The sequence below is a fragment of the Eleutherodactylus coqui genome, chromosome 4, assembly GCF_035609145.1.
Source record: "Eleutherodactylus coqui strain aEleCoq1 chromosome 4, aEleCoq1.hap1, whole genome shotgun sequence".
Classification (NCBI taxonomy): domain Eukaryota; kingdom Metazoa; phylum Chordata; class Amphibia; order Anura; family Eleutherodactylidae; genus Eleutherodactylus; species Eleutherodactylus coqui.
The window spans coordinates 10474180-10489291 of record NC_089840.1 but is presented as its reverse complement, the minus strand read 5'-3'; positions in this window follow the sequence as shown (position 1 = coordinate 10489291).

The window sequence follows — 15112 nt, the reverse complement described above, 5'->3', positions numbered from 1 at the left end:
TCTAATAACTATGTATAAATATATCAGGGGTCAGTACAGAGATCTCTCCCATCATCTATTATACCCAGGACTGTAACAAGGGGGCGCTATAATAACTATGTATAGATATATCAGTGGTCAGTACAGAGATCTCTCCCATCATCTATTATATCCAGGACTGTAACAAGGGGGTGCTCGAATAACTATGTATAATATATCAGGGGTCAGTACAGTGATCTCTCCCATCATCTATTATACCCTGGACTGCATCAAGGGGGCTGGAGTAGGTTGGGTGTAGGTGGAGCCTTGCAGTCTGAGCAGAGCTGAGCTACTGAGCAGACGTGTCTGGAGCCCTTTCCCTCTCCCTGGAGAGGTGAGGGGGCCTCCATGAGTGTGCAACCTAGCACATCCTCCACCGTTCCCCGGGTGAGACCAGCGGGGAATGATGGTGTGTTACTGGTCTCAGGAGGAGAGCGATTAAGAAGATCCCAGAGGCTGATGCAGCAAGACTCCATAGAGAGTGCAGGCCATCCTGGAAAGAAAGGTGAGTCTTCCCAAGGACGGGATGGTGGCAGTTCCCTTATCCAGTACAAGGGGTGGGGTGAGCGCCGTCCCGGGGAGACCACCAACAAGTATAGTACTAGAATTCATCTATGTACTAATGAATTTGAGGCGTGCGGTCAGAGGCTTAAAAAGCTGCAGATGGAGCTGAAATCTTTGAAGGCTCGGGCAGAGACTGCTGCAAGGAAAAAGGACCGTGTGACTATATCAGAAGAGATGGGGAAGGTGAGAGAGGCCATCAAGCTTCATTCCACAAGAAAAGAATACATTTTACAGAATGCTGGTGCATTTAAAGAAAGACTGAGCAACCAAGAGAGGTTCGACAGCATGAGGAACCTCTCTGGGAAGGAGTTGGCAGTAACCTCTGTGTCTGACAGTGAGGAGGATGAGGCAGCTGTAATGGCGTCTCCAGGTGTGATGTCCTGCAGGGCGTCTCCAGATCTATCACCTGTGGAGATTTCCCAGCCCATCCCCCCAAGGCAGCCCAGCCCAAGGCTGAGTGCTTCTTACTCCTCAGATGAGGAGGAAAGGGAGGGAGAAGGTGGTTATTTAATGGCAGAAATTAAAAGAATGGAATCCCCTACTAATCTGTCTAATCTTTCTTTTGGGGACGACCTACCTGAGGAGGGCAAAGAAAGATCAGTAAAAGGCAAGCAGAAGAAAAACAAGAAGAAGAAGCAATTACAGGTCGTATGCACACGTTTTGTACCTTTTCCTAGCCCCTCTGGTCAAACAGACTCGGCATCTGTGGTGGTCCCGGGAATGGATCAGAGGGAGAGAATCTTTCCCAGCGGCACCCAGGGGGAGGATGGGAAAGACCCCCCTGCTCAGCCGACCCCAGTACCAGTAATGGTGTTGGATGCTGAGCAGGGAGGGAAAGCTATGCCATCCGTTGTAAGTCAGGCACCTGCGGTGGGTGTTGAGACTCCCATGGACTGCACGCTCGCGGGTGGCGTGCCGTCTTCCGAGATAGACCCCGCCCTCCGGAGCACGCAGGCATCCGGGGAGGGGGTGCAGGCTATCACCTTGTCAGAGGTGAATCCTGATGCCCGGAGCAGGCAGACATCAGCGGCGGTGTCAGAGTCTGGGCGCGATATTGCAGCTGCTCCGGCAGCACGGGACACCAGGGCATCGGCGGCGGTGCCGGCATCTAGGAAGGGGGCGGAGCCTAGTGACGTTACAGTGGCAAAATCGGTGACATCAGGTCATGGAGGTCAAATGGCAGTTGGAGTGAAGAAGGCTTCTCCTGTTTCAGGGGTACTAGTGTCAACAGGGATGCAGGTGGTGGGACGTGAAAGTGTGAAGGAGGTCCAGGGGAAGGGGCTACATGAGGGTGGGTGTAGCATATCTACTGTGATTGCAGAGGAGGAGGGTGGTAGTAGGAATGCTGGTAGGAGCACTGAGGATGGTAGTGGATCCAGAGTCACAGGAGGGGAGGAGAGGATGTCTGGGATAGTACAACAGCCAGAGTCTAGGGATGGGAGGGCGGTTTGTCCAGAAAGGGATGCTTTGGGGATGATTGCCCACCCATCTGGTGCTACAGATAATAGGACTGGTGCCCAGGAACAGGCCAGGGCTGATGTTGCCGTAGTAGGGGGTGCGGTGGGGGCTGTGTCTGACCCATCTCCCCTCCCGGTGGTGCCTGGCCCCAAAAGTTATGCTGGAGCGGTTACCGGGGGGGCAGAGAGGCCTTTTTCCCGTGGGGCTGGACAGGGAAATTTACAGCGGCGTCTCTTGGAGGCCCTGAGGCGGGGAGAAAAGACGGCCAATATAGAGGGTGAGCAGGTTAACCTCGAGTTCTGGATCCAGCGGCATGGACTTGGGGCCTTCCGAGAGAATAGAGGGAATTGGTCGCTCCCAACAAGCGGGCCATCGGGGGCCAGAAGGAATGTAGTCCGTCTTCGGCACATAGGTAGCAGAGATACATGCCCAAAACGGGGGAAGGTGGTTGAGCTCCTGCTGAATATGGGCTTCAGGGCATATGACATCTTTGCCCTGATCCATCCTTTTGGCACCTCGGAGTTTGATATCAGCTTTGTTCGGTCAGAAGGTCTTGAACTTTTCTGGTCGAATTATGAGCTGGTTCAGACTAGGCCCGACTGGCGGGATTTCGAGGTGATTCCCGTTTCCCGCCAGGACACGGTGAAGTCAGTGACCGTTTTAACCCGTAATGAGTCACTGTCGTTCATTGACATCATGACCTGGATATCTCGTTACGGGGAGGTGCAGGGTAACCCCACAAAGAACCGTGACGAGTACGGCATCTGGTCTGGAGCCTGGACTTTCCTGGTGAAATTGAGGCGGTCCGGAAACTCTGTTACCCACATTCCCTCCTCTGCTTTCTTGGGAAGAGATAGGATCCTGGCCTTTTACCAGGGGCAGCCGAAGGTCTGTCACAAGTGCGGTGACCCCACACATTTCAGTGCGGCATGTACCAAAGTGATGTGTACATTGTGTGGGGGAGAGGGTCACCATGCCGCCTCGTGTACAGACATTCGCTGCAACCTGTGTGGTGTCCTAGGACACCCCTTCAGTCGCTGTCCTCAGCGTGCCCGTGCTGATGTTGCTCCTGATCCGACTGGGGTACCCCGGGGCAGCGGGGCCTCAGCTGGAGAGGGGGAGGGCGGAAGTAGGGGGTCTGGAGGTCCGGTGATGGAAAAAGGTGGAAGAGTGAGTAAGACCAGACAGCAGATGTCCCGAAAGGAGGCAGGGGAAGGGGGGGAATCTAGTAGGATGACCCTGGTCCCTGTTTCCCAAGGGCCAGTGACCACCTCTGAGGACATAAGGGGCAGCGATTTGGAGGAAGAGGTCAGGAGACTGGCAAGAGAGGAGGACGAAAGGTCCAGTTCCCTATCAAGTTCCCATCCAGAAGACAGTTTGGATGAGGAGAGTAGGGAATGGCAAAAGGAAAAACGTAAGAAGGGTAAACAGAATAAAAAGAAGGGGAAAAAGAAATCTTCTCCCCCTCCAGGTCAGATGCTAAAGGAGGGCCAAACCGGCTCCCCTCTGGTCATCTTAACAAACCGCTTTCAGACTCTGGAAGGAGGCGACCCTGAATCCTCCTCATTAGAGGAGGAGGAGGTGGGGGAGCCAAGGAATAGAGTAGTGCCGGTGGGGGACGTCGCTCCCCTCCCCCCTGGGGGGCCACAAGTTCCTCCGGGGGTTAGGGGAGACTCAGTGCCACGGGACAAAGGTGAGGGCTCCTCTCCGAATCTGGAGGGGGGTTCGCAAAAAGAAATAAACAATCATGTAAAAAATATAAATATTGTAGAAATGGATATGTCGGAGTGTTTAAAAAGGGGTGGTAGGGATTCTGGTGGGGAATCGGGTAATGTAAAGAAGAGAGCTGTCCAACTCGATCACCCTTGATGGCGGCACTCACCCCGTTGACGTTGGCGACCATTAATGTCGCTAGCATTAAGTCTGATATGGCTCGCTTTATGGCCTTTGATTTTTTCAGCCGGAATGAAGCTGATATTTTGTTTTTGCAAGAGACCAGGCTAACAGACCTGGCCAGTATCCATAAAGCAAAGAGGGAGTGGACTCATGGGCCCTCCTATTGGTCTCTTGCGGCCGAACCATATAGCGGGGTGGCGGTTCTTTTTAAAACCGCAGCGGTTGAATGCAGACGGGTAATCGAGGTGGAAATGGGGAGGTGCTTGGTCTTGGACGTCCTTATGAGAGGTCAAGAGCTTCGGCTCATAAATATTTATGGTCCTCAGAGCAAGAACGAGAGGAAGGACCTCTTCATAAGGATCAAGCCCTTTCTTTTTACGAGTCGACTGGTGATCTTTGGCGGAGACTTCAATAATGTCTCGAGGCTCTGTGATAGGGGAGGTGCCAGAGACAAGTTGGCTTACGACAGCGTCGCTTTGAATAATATAGTGAGTGAGGCTCGCCTGGTGGATGTCCACGTTCGGCACACCACAGGCGACACGGGGTTCACTTTTTATCGAGGTAGTTGTAGATCTAGAATAGATAGGTTTTATTTAAAGGAGGAGGCTGTCTCCTCACCAATTCTGGTGGTGGAGGTGGAATTCTCCGATCACTGTTTAATTATGTTTTCTCTGAATGTTTCAGAAACCCCTCGGATGGGAAGAGGTTTATGGAAGTTAAATTCGGCACTCCTGGAGGAGGAGGAAATAAGACAGTCCTTTGAGGATTTTCTGCAGAGCCAGCTTCCACTGATGGGCCTTTGTAACAGTAAGTCAGAGTGGTGGGAGATCTTCAAGAAACGGGTTGCAAAATATTTCCGTGAGCTCTCAAACCTCAGAAGTTTGACCCAGTACCGTTTATATCAAGCTTTGAGGAGGAAACTCGAGCAAATTGTCTCGACTGGGGGCAGCCGTGAGGAGGCCTCCAGGGTGAAAGCCTTGCTGAAGGGATGTCAGTATGATAGGCACACATCTTTAGTTTTTGAGAGGGATTTCGGGAAATTCCGCTCGCCCGACCCCTACAGAAACTGTAAGTTGTCAGTGAATAGTAGGTTGGTAACGGGTCTGGTTGATAGTACAGGATCTCTGAAAAGGTCCAGTTCAGGGATCTTGGAGGTCGTCAGATCTTTCTACTCACACCTTTTGGCAAGGAAAGATCTAGATCGAGTCAAGATGTCGGCTTTCCTGGCTGATACCATCCCTGAGCAGGGGGTGGCGTCGGCGCTTGACGTTTTGACGGAACCGATCAGGGAAGAGGAAGTGAGACTGGCCTTTGATGGGCTTGCGCTCAAGAAAACGCCAGGTCCGGATGGCTTAACATCCGAATTTTATAAGACCTTTAAGGAGCTGTTGGCTCCCCTGTTGACCGAGATATTTAATGAATGTCTATCCTCGGGCATTCTGCCAGAGTCAATGAGGAGGTCGGCCCTGATCATTTTGTCAAAGGGTAAAGATCCATCCCGGATTGAGAATTGGCGTCCCATAGCACTTCTCAATACGGACCGGAAGGTTCTTGCAAAGATCATTTTTAACAGGTTAGTGCATTTTGCACCCAAACTACTTTCGGGGGACCAGCACTGCTCTGTTCCTGGCCGAAGTACTTTCAGTGCTGTACTGGGTGTCCGGGAGGCTGTGGAACAGGGTAGGGCCGGTAATTGGAAAGGGTTCTTGCTGTCCTTGGATCAGGCAAAGGCCTTTGATAGGGTTGACCATGAGTACCTCTGGTCAGTCCTTCTGAGATACGGTTTACCTATAGGGTTTATTGATTGGCTTAAAGTTTTGTATGCAGGGGCTGAGAGTTTCCCGCTGGTGAACGGTTGGGTCGGGCGCCCCTTTGGGGTGGGGTCCGGTGTCCGCCAGGGTTGTCCTTTGAGCCCATTGCTATATGTGTTCGCAATTGACCCCTTTTTAAGGCGGTTGAGTGGCGGACCATTGGCGGGGGTCGGGATGAGCCTGGAGGGGCCGGAGTCTGCACTTAAGGCGGTGGCCTACGCTGACGATGTCACTGTCTTTGTCTCGTCCAAGGAGGAGGCTGGATGGGTGATGTCAGAGGTGGTTAGGTATTCGGAGGCTTCCGGATCCCGAGTCAATTGGGACAAGTGTGAAAGTCTCTGGCTGGGGGTAGGAGATCCTGATTTCAGTCTCCCGGACACTCTCCCGGAGCCTCAAGAATTTGCAAAAGTTTTAGGCATCCAATTTGGCCAGGGTGATTACCCAGGGAGAAATTGGGACGGTAAACTGAAAGATGCCAGTCAGAAGGTTGACCAGTGGAAGGGATGGTCTTTGTCCCTGAGAGAAAGGGTTAGCCTTATCAAGACTTTCCTGCTCCCGTTGTTAATCTATTTGGGCAGTGTATGTATCTTGCCGGAGCCTCTCTGGACACGGGTCTATAGTCTGTTCTTCCAGCTGTTGTGGGGGAACCGACTAAACCTAGTAAAGCGGGAAGTCACATACCGCACAAGGAGACTAGGGGGGTTGTGTATGGTCAACCCTGTGGTATTCCTAGTGAATACCTTTCTTAAAACCAATATAGCAAACTTCTGGAATACAGGAAGGGCTCCTTTGTGGGTAGTCTCCTCTAAGGCATGGTTTCAGCCTTTCTTCCAGGAATGGGAGACAGGAGGGCGTGTGAAAGATTTTCGTTCAACCCATGGACATCTCCCGGCTTACGTTGCGCCGGTTCTGAAGGTCATCCGTCGCTGGGGTTTGGGAGCTGAGGAGATTAGGACTCTGTCAAGGAGGTTCCTTGATAATAGGGTTCTGGTCACCCGCTTCCAAAATCCACTGGCCCTCAGGGACTGCCCAGGTCAGGACCTAGAGGTAGGGTTAGTTTTGTTAAATTCAGTAAGGGTCCCATTGAAGTTTTGGGATTTGGCCTGGCGCTCCTTCCATGGTAAGTTGTATGTGAGGGATAACTTGAAGTACAGAAAGGTGGAGGAGAGGGACTGTCCCCGGGAGGAGTGTGGCTCTGTAGTGGAAACTATGGAGCATTTCTTACTTCAGTGTCCCTTTAATACAGAGGTCTATAGAAGGGTAGGGGCTTCCATCGGTTGGCCTAGGCTGGCTGTCCTCTCCTATCCTGAGTGGGCCTATGGGGCATTCAGAGATCTGGGTGGACGGGACAGGTGCACATTATATCTAGTTAGTCTAGTGGTTAGGTACTACACGTGGCACGCGCGGTGTTTAGTTTCGACGCGTCAAAAAATCCTCCCTGTGGATGTGGTGTGTAGGGACATCCTCGGTGACCTGGTGAAGGTGCGTTCTTTGGAGTTCAACAGGTTGGGTGCACTCAGGGCCTCTCGCCTATGGAGGGGTCTTTCTTTTGGAGTGCCCTAGCCCGGGGTCTCCTTTCCCGGTGATGGGCTAATTTTATTCTATTCACTTGATAGCTTTTTGTTTTAGTAAATAGAGGAAGAAAAGAGGGCTTGTAAGCACTGAACTTGAGCTTCTTAATGGTATAAGGTGTGTGGTATGTAGGGTATAAGGTGTGTGGTATGTAGGGTATAAGGTGTCGTATTAGTATAAACTAAGAAGAAGAAAGTATAATATAAAAAAAAAAAAAAAAAAATTTGTATTTCTGTCCATTATTTCTGTAGACGGGTATTTGGGTTATGTTTTCTTTTTGAGATATGGTTTTGTTTTTAGGTTTATATTTAGGCCACATGGGGGAAAAAAGAAGAGGGGGTTAAAAAAATAAATAAAATAAAAAAAAATAAATAAAAAATAAAATAAAAAATTTAAAATTAAAAAAAAAAAAAATTAAAAAAAAAAAAATTAAATAAAAAAAAAAAAAAAAATGCGTGTGTGTATATATATTGCATATGGTAAACTGTATTATGGAGAGTATAATTATCACAAATTAATAATGATATATATATTCAAGTTGTAAGAGAGATGGGTCAGTGCAGCTCCTGCTGTGGCTTCTGCTACAATTTCTGTAACACATCTTTGTGCAGCATCGGTCTTGGTGGGGTATGACCTCGTCAGTAATTGCATCCTTTTCTATTCTGTTTCCGGACGGACGGTAAATACCTGAGGAACACCTGGAGTCCGAAAAAAAGGTCCCTAACCAGAAAACATCTGGCTTACAAGGAAGTCTGAAGTGGGCGCATACTGGAGGTCCCATGGATACAGTTTGAAGCAAACCTGTTTATGTTGTCTTGGACATTTCTGTTGTTTTCTTGGCTTAGTCCAAAAAGGCTTGTTTTGTTATGTTTTTCATTTTTCTAATAAAATAGACTTACAGTGATCTCTCCCATCATCTATTATACCCTGGACTGTAACAAGCGGGCACTCTAATAACTATGTATAATATATCAGGGGTCAGTACAGAGATCTCTCTCATGATCTATTATACCCAGGACTGTAACAAGGGGGCGCTATAATAACTATGAATAGATATATCAGTGGTCAGTACAGAGATCTCTCCCATCATCTATTATACCCAGGACTGTAACAAGGGGGCGCTCTAATAACTATGTATAATATATCAGGGGTCAGTACAGAGATCTCTCTCATCATTTAGTACACCCAGGACTGTAACAAGGGGGCACTCTAATAACTATGTATAGATATATCAGGGGTCAGTACAGAGATCTCTCCCATCATCTATTATACCCAGGACTGTAACAAGGGGGCACTCTAATAACTATGCATAATATATCAGGGGTCAGTACAGAGATCTCTCTCATATCTATTATACCCAGGACTGTAACAAGGGGGTGCTCTAATAACTATGTATAGATATATCAGGGGTCAGTACAGAGATCTCTCCCATTATCTATTATACCCAGGACTGTAACAAGGGGGCACTCTAATAACTATGTATAATATATCAGGGGTCAGTACAGAGATCTCTCTCATCATCTATTATACCCAGGACTGTAACAAGGGGGCCATCTAATAACTATGTATAATATATCAGGGGTCAGTACAGAGATCTCTCCCATCATCTATTATACCCAGGACTGTAACAAGGGGGCGCTATAATAACTATGTATAGATATATCAGTGGTCAGTACAGAGATCTCTCCCATCATCTATTATATCCAGGACTGTAACAAGGGGGTGCTCCAATAACTAGGTATAATATATCAGGGGTCAGTACAGAGATCTCTCCCATCATCTATTATACCCTGGACTGTAACAAGGGGGCACTCTAATAACTATGTATAATATATCAGGGGTCAGTACAGAGATCTCTCTCATGATCTATTATACCCAGGACTGTAACAAGGGGGCGCTATAATAACTATGTATAGATATATCAGTGGTCAGTACAGAGATCTCTCCCATCATCCATTATACCCAGGACTGTAACAAGGGGGTGCTCTAATAACTATGTATAATATATCAGGGGTCAGTACAGAGATCTCTTCCATCATCTATTATACCCAGGACTGTAACAAGGGGGCGCTCTAATAACTATGTATAATATATCAGGGGTCAGTACAGAGATCTCTCTCATCATCTATTACACCCAGGACTATAACAAGGGGGCGCTCTAATAACGATGTATAAATATATCAGGGGTCAGTACAGAGATCTCTCCTATCATCTATTATACCCAGGACTGTGACAAGGGGGTGCTCTAAAAACTATGTATAATATATCAGGGGTCAGTACAGAGATCTCGCTCATCATCTATTATATCCAGGAATGTAACAAGAGGGCGCTCAAATAACTATGTATAGATATATCAGGGGTCAGTACAGAGATCTCTCCCATCATCTATTATACCCAGGACTGTAACAAGGGGGCACTCTAATAACTATGTATAATATATCAGGGGTCAGTACAGAGATCTCTCTCATCATCTATTATATCCAGGAATGTAACAAGAGGGCGCTCTAATAACTATGCATAATATATCAGGGGTCAGTACAGAGATCTCTCTCATTATCTATTATATCCAGGAATGTAACAAGAGGGCGCTCTAAAAACTATGTATAATATATCAGGGGTCAGTATAGAGATCTCTCTCATCATCTATTATTCCCAGGACTGTAACAAGAGGGCGCTCTAATAACTATATATAGATATATCAGGGGACTAGACAGAGATCTCTTCCATCATCTATTTATACTTAGGACTGTAACAAGGGGGCACTCTAATAACTATGTATAGATATATCAGGGGTCAATACAGAGATCTGTCCCATCATCTATTATACCCAGGACTGTAACAAGGGAGCGATCTAATAACTATGTATTATATATCAGGGGTCAGTACAGAGATCTCTCCCATCATCTATTTATACTCAGGACTGTAACAAGGGGGCGCTCTAATAACTATGTATAATATATCAGGGGTCAGTACAGAGATCTCTCCCATCATCTATTTATACTCAGGACTGTAACAAGGGGTTGCTATAATAACTATGTATAGATATATCAGGGGTCAGTACAGATGTCTCTCCCATCATCTATTATACCCAGGACTGTAACAAGGGGGCGCTCTAATAACTATGTATAGATATATCAGGGGTCAGTACAGAGATCTCTCCTATCATCTATTATACCCAGGACTGTAACAAGGGGGCGCTCTAATAACTATGTATAGATATATCAGGGGTCAATACAAAGATCTCTCCCATCATCTATTTATACTTAGGACTGTAACAAGGGGGCGCTCTAATAACTATGTATACATATATCGGGGGTCAATACAGAGATCTCTCCAATCATCTATTATACCTAGGACTTTAACAAGGGGGCACTCTAATAACTATGTATAATATATCAGGGGTCAGTACAGAGATCTCTCCCATCATCTATTTATACTCAGGACAGTAACAAGGGGGTGCTTTAATAACTATGTATAATATATCAGGGGTCAGTACAGAGATCTCTCCCATCATCTATTTATACTCAGGACTGTAACAAGGAGGCGCTCTAATAACTATGTATAGATATATCAGGGGTCAGTACAGAGATCTCTTCCATCATCTATTATACCCAGGACTGAAACAAGGAGGCGCTCTAATAACTATGTATTATATATCAGGGGTCAATACAGCGATCTCTCCCATCATCTATTTATACCCAGGACTGTAACAAGGGGGTGATATAATAACTATGTATTATATATCAGGGGGCAGTACAGAGATCTCTCCCATCATCTATTATATCCAGGACTGTAACAAGTGGGTGCTCTAATAACTATGTATAGATATATCAGGGGTCGGTACAGAGATCTCTCCCATCATCTATTATACCCAGGACTGTAACAAGGGGGCGCGCTAATAACTATATGTAGATATATCAGGGGTCAGGCCTTTGGAGGAGGTGAGGCGGAGCGCCGTATAATATGAAATCAGCTGTGGATACGCGGTTCATTTCCAGTCAAAATCTGCACCATTGATGTGGATTTAGAATTTTTTTTATACGGAAATGCTGTGCAATTTGCCACAGAAATCTCCACTGCGTATATTCCGCAGCATTTCCGCCACGTGTAACATAACCTAAGTCAGATTGAGGTATGCTGCCATGTGCAGAGTGGCCTCATTAGTAATAGTGTCCCCTGTATCAGCCCCAGTAGTAATAATGACCCCAAAATAGCCCCAGTAGTAATAGTGACCCCTCACAGTGGCCTCAGTAGTAATAGTGTCCCCTATATCAGCCACAGTAGTAATAGTGACCCCCACAGTGGCTTCAATAGTAATAGTGTCCCCTTTTCAGCCCCAGTAGTTAGTGTCCTCTATATCAGCCCTAGTAGTAAAAGTGACTCCCACAGCGGCCTCAGTAGTAATAGTGTCCGCTATATTGGTCTCAGTAGTAATACTATTACTAATATTGTTCCCTATATCAGCCCCAGTGGTAATAGCGCCCATGCCCCCCCCCCCCGAAACCCATATACTTACCTCCTCCTTGTCGTCGAAGCGCCTCTGCTTTTCTTCTCCAGGCTGCTGTTGGAGGAAGTTTGTGCGCCGCGGGTTTCCTGCATATTTACGCACGCCCACTGATTTTAATAGCCTTCTACAGTGCATAATATGCACCAAGATAGGACATGCCTCGCATTTTTTCACGTGATTGCGCATCGCATGAAAAAATACACTCAGGTGAACCAACCTATTGAAATCTATTCACTGTGTATTGCAAAATTTGTGTGTGTAATATGCTGTGCAAATACGGAAATGTGAACGAGCCCTTAGATACCCTTTAAGTCCATCTTTCTTTTTTGTCACACACTCAGGGATCCAGGCAGCTGAGATGTGGGCGAGAACAGTACTGCACAGCCCTCATTTAACACATTGAATACTTGCTTTAGCCTAGGGCTACAAGACGACTTTGATCGCACCACATCAAATTTCAGAAAAGTCATACCACCAAGGAACCTGTGTGACTTGTCTGCGACTTGCTGTCACATGACCATCCTAGAGCTGTGATTAGGCTGTTAAATGAAAAAAAGGTTTGGTATCGTGTGGCCAATAAAGCAGAATATGATTGTTCTCAGCAAGAGAAACCACATACTCTTGTAGATATGAGACCTTTTAATGGCCAACAAAAATACATGATGTAATAGCGAGCTTTCGAACCTCTCGGGTTCTTCGTCAGGCTTAAATGAAGTAGATCCGAAGAGGCATGCATATTTATTCACACATACCTATGACAAGGCACAGACATGGATGTGATTAGTTTACACTTAAAGGAATACTGCAACAGAAACAGAAACATTTTTATCTAGACACTGATAAGGGAGTGAAAGTGTTATGGTCCCTGAATTACTGTTGGGGGGTTACCAGGCCAGCAGTGTTATCTGTGCTATAGATGTCTTATACCTCTCAGTCACGCATGAATCCTTGTGAATAATTTAACCCTCTATTGAAAGTGTATAGAAGCTCTATAGAAGAATTTGGGAATATAAATTTATAACAACTTTGACACTTTCAATAGAGGGTTAAATTCTTCATGAGGATTCATGCATGTTCGGGAGGTATAAGAAATATATAGCACAGATCCTAGAATCATAGAATGGTAGAGTTGGAAGGGACCTCCAGGGTCATCGGGTCCAACCTCCTACTCAGTGCAGGATTCACAAAATCATCCCAGACAGATATTTGTCCTGCCTTTGTTTGAACACTTCCATTGAAGGGGAACTCACCACCTCCTGTGGCAACCTGTTCCACGCATTGATCCCCCTCACTGTCTAATATCTAATCTGTGTCTCCTTCCTTTCAGTTTCATCCCATTGCTTGTGCAGATGACAATAGGGCTGATCCCTCTGCACTGTGACAGCTCTTCAGATATTTGTAGACAGCTATTAAGTCTCCTCTCAGCCATCTCTTCTGCTAAACATTCCCAGATCCTTTAACCGTTCCTTATAGGACATGATCTGCAGACTGCTCACCATCTTGGTAACTCTTCTCTGAACTTGCTCCAGTTTGTCTATGTCTTTTTTAAAGTGGAGTGCCCAGATAGGACTGCTGGCCTGGTAACCCCCCAACAGTAATTCAGGGACCATAACACTTTCACTCCCTTATCAGTGTCTAGTTAAAAATGTTTGTTTTTCTGTTGCAGTATTCCTTTAAGTGTAAACCAATCACACCCATGTCTGTGCCTTGTCATCAGTATGTGTGTACATATATGCATGCTTCTTTGGATCTACTTCATTTAAGCCTGAAGAAGAACCCTGCGTTGGTTCGGAAGCTGCTATTACATCATGTATTTTTGTTAGCCATTAAATGTATCATATCTACAAGATTACTTGGTTTCTCTTGCTGAGAACAATCACATTAGCCTGTTAAAAAGACAGCCCAATTGTAGCCAGGTTGCATTTGCACTTGACTTGCATTGCAATCTATGATGACAAAGTCACGTGGGACTTACAACCTGAAACCAAAAATAAAACAGTTTTGGATTTTTTGTGACTATCACATTGCAACTACGTCAGGTCACAGTGCGAGCCACATGCAATGCTACAGTGTGACTGTGTGATCCTCATGTTCTGCAGCCCAAGTCGCCGTGTAGCCCCAATCACATGCAGTTTCTTTGCTCATCTCTGAAATGGGAACAACAAGTTGCTACCGGAATATTTCGTTCCTAACAAATTGTGGATTTGTGAAAAACTGAAAATAGCTTTTATTCCGCAGCTAACCACATGTCCTCGTTTCATCATGTCGTACGCTAGCACCCGGTACATGAAGGGTTAATATATCGCCGCGCTCTCACCTTTGCAGCCAAAAATACCTACAACAAATATTCTCTAGAAATACTTTCTATTTTTAGAGCTAATCAAGAGAGCGAGCGATCCGCCGGCTGCATCCTCTGCGTTTCTGGAAAGAAGAAGCAGCCCGTTACCATGGCGATGGTTGCTCAGATTTTGCTTTCTTCATTAAAGATAAACAGCACCCTAAAGAATAAGATGCATCTGAAAACACAGATGTAATGGTGGGTTTTTATGTCCGGGTGTTTAATAATTGAGAGCGAAGCTTCGTATTCTTTTAATGGAATGCAAAATATGTCTTTTGTATACGTTTCTAGCATCTTGAATAATTTACGTATCCGTGACGCCGGGGAGCAACTAATGAGAGCTCTGCGGCCGTATCTTTGCTATCCATGTTGTTTATATTGCAGGTTGTGAGGAATATTTGCTCCTCTGGAGCAGCAGGAGCTCCATTAGAAGATATGGGTAATAGCGCCGCCGTGGAGGGGCACAAGGGCTCTGCGGTATCTTACTACACAACCCTTTTTATATAGAGGCATATATGGGTTTTCAGGTGGACTTTGTAAGAAAACGACATAAAAAAGATCACTGCATGCTCTATCAGACCGCATACATACAGAGGCATCGTACCCTGCCAGCATGGCTCATTAAAGGGGCCGTGCCATCAAAAGACGTTATCCCTTATCCATAGGATAGGGAATAACTGTCTGATTAGTGGGGTTTGACTGCTGGAAATCCCATTGATTATGAGAACCAGGTAGGTCCTTGCATGAAGGGAACCATGGTTATGCATGCAAACTGCCCCTCTCTTTGTTGCAAAGGGACTGCTGGAGATAGCTGAGCTCCAGCAGTCGTCTATTTCCCATTGAAGGGAATGGAGTGGTGGCATGCATGCTTGACTGCAGCTCCATTCATTCAGGGACCTTTGGGACCCCGGTTCTAACGACCAGTTGAGTTCCCAGTGGTCAGACCCC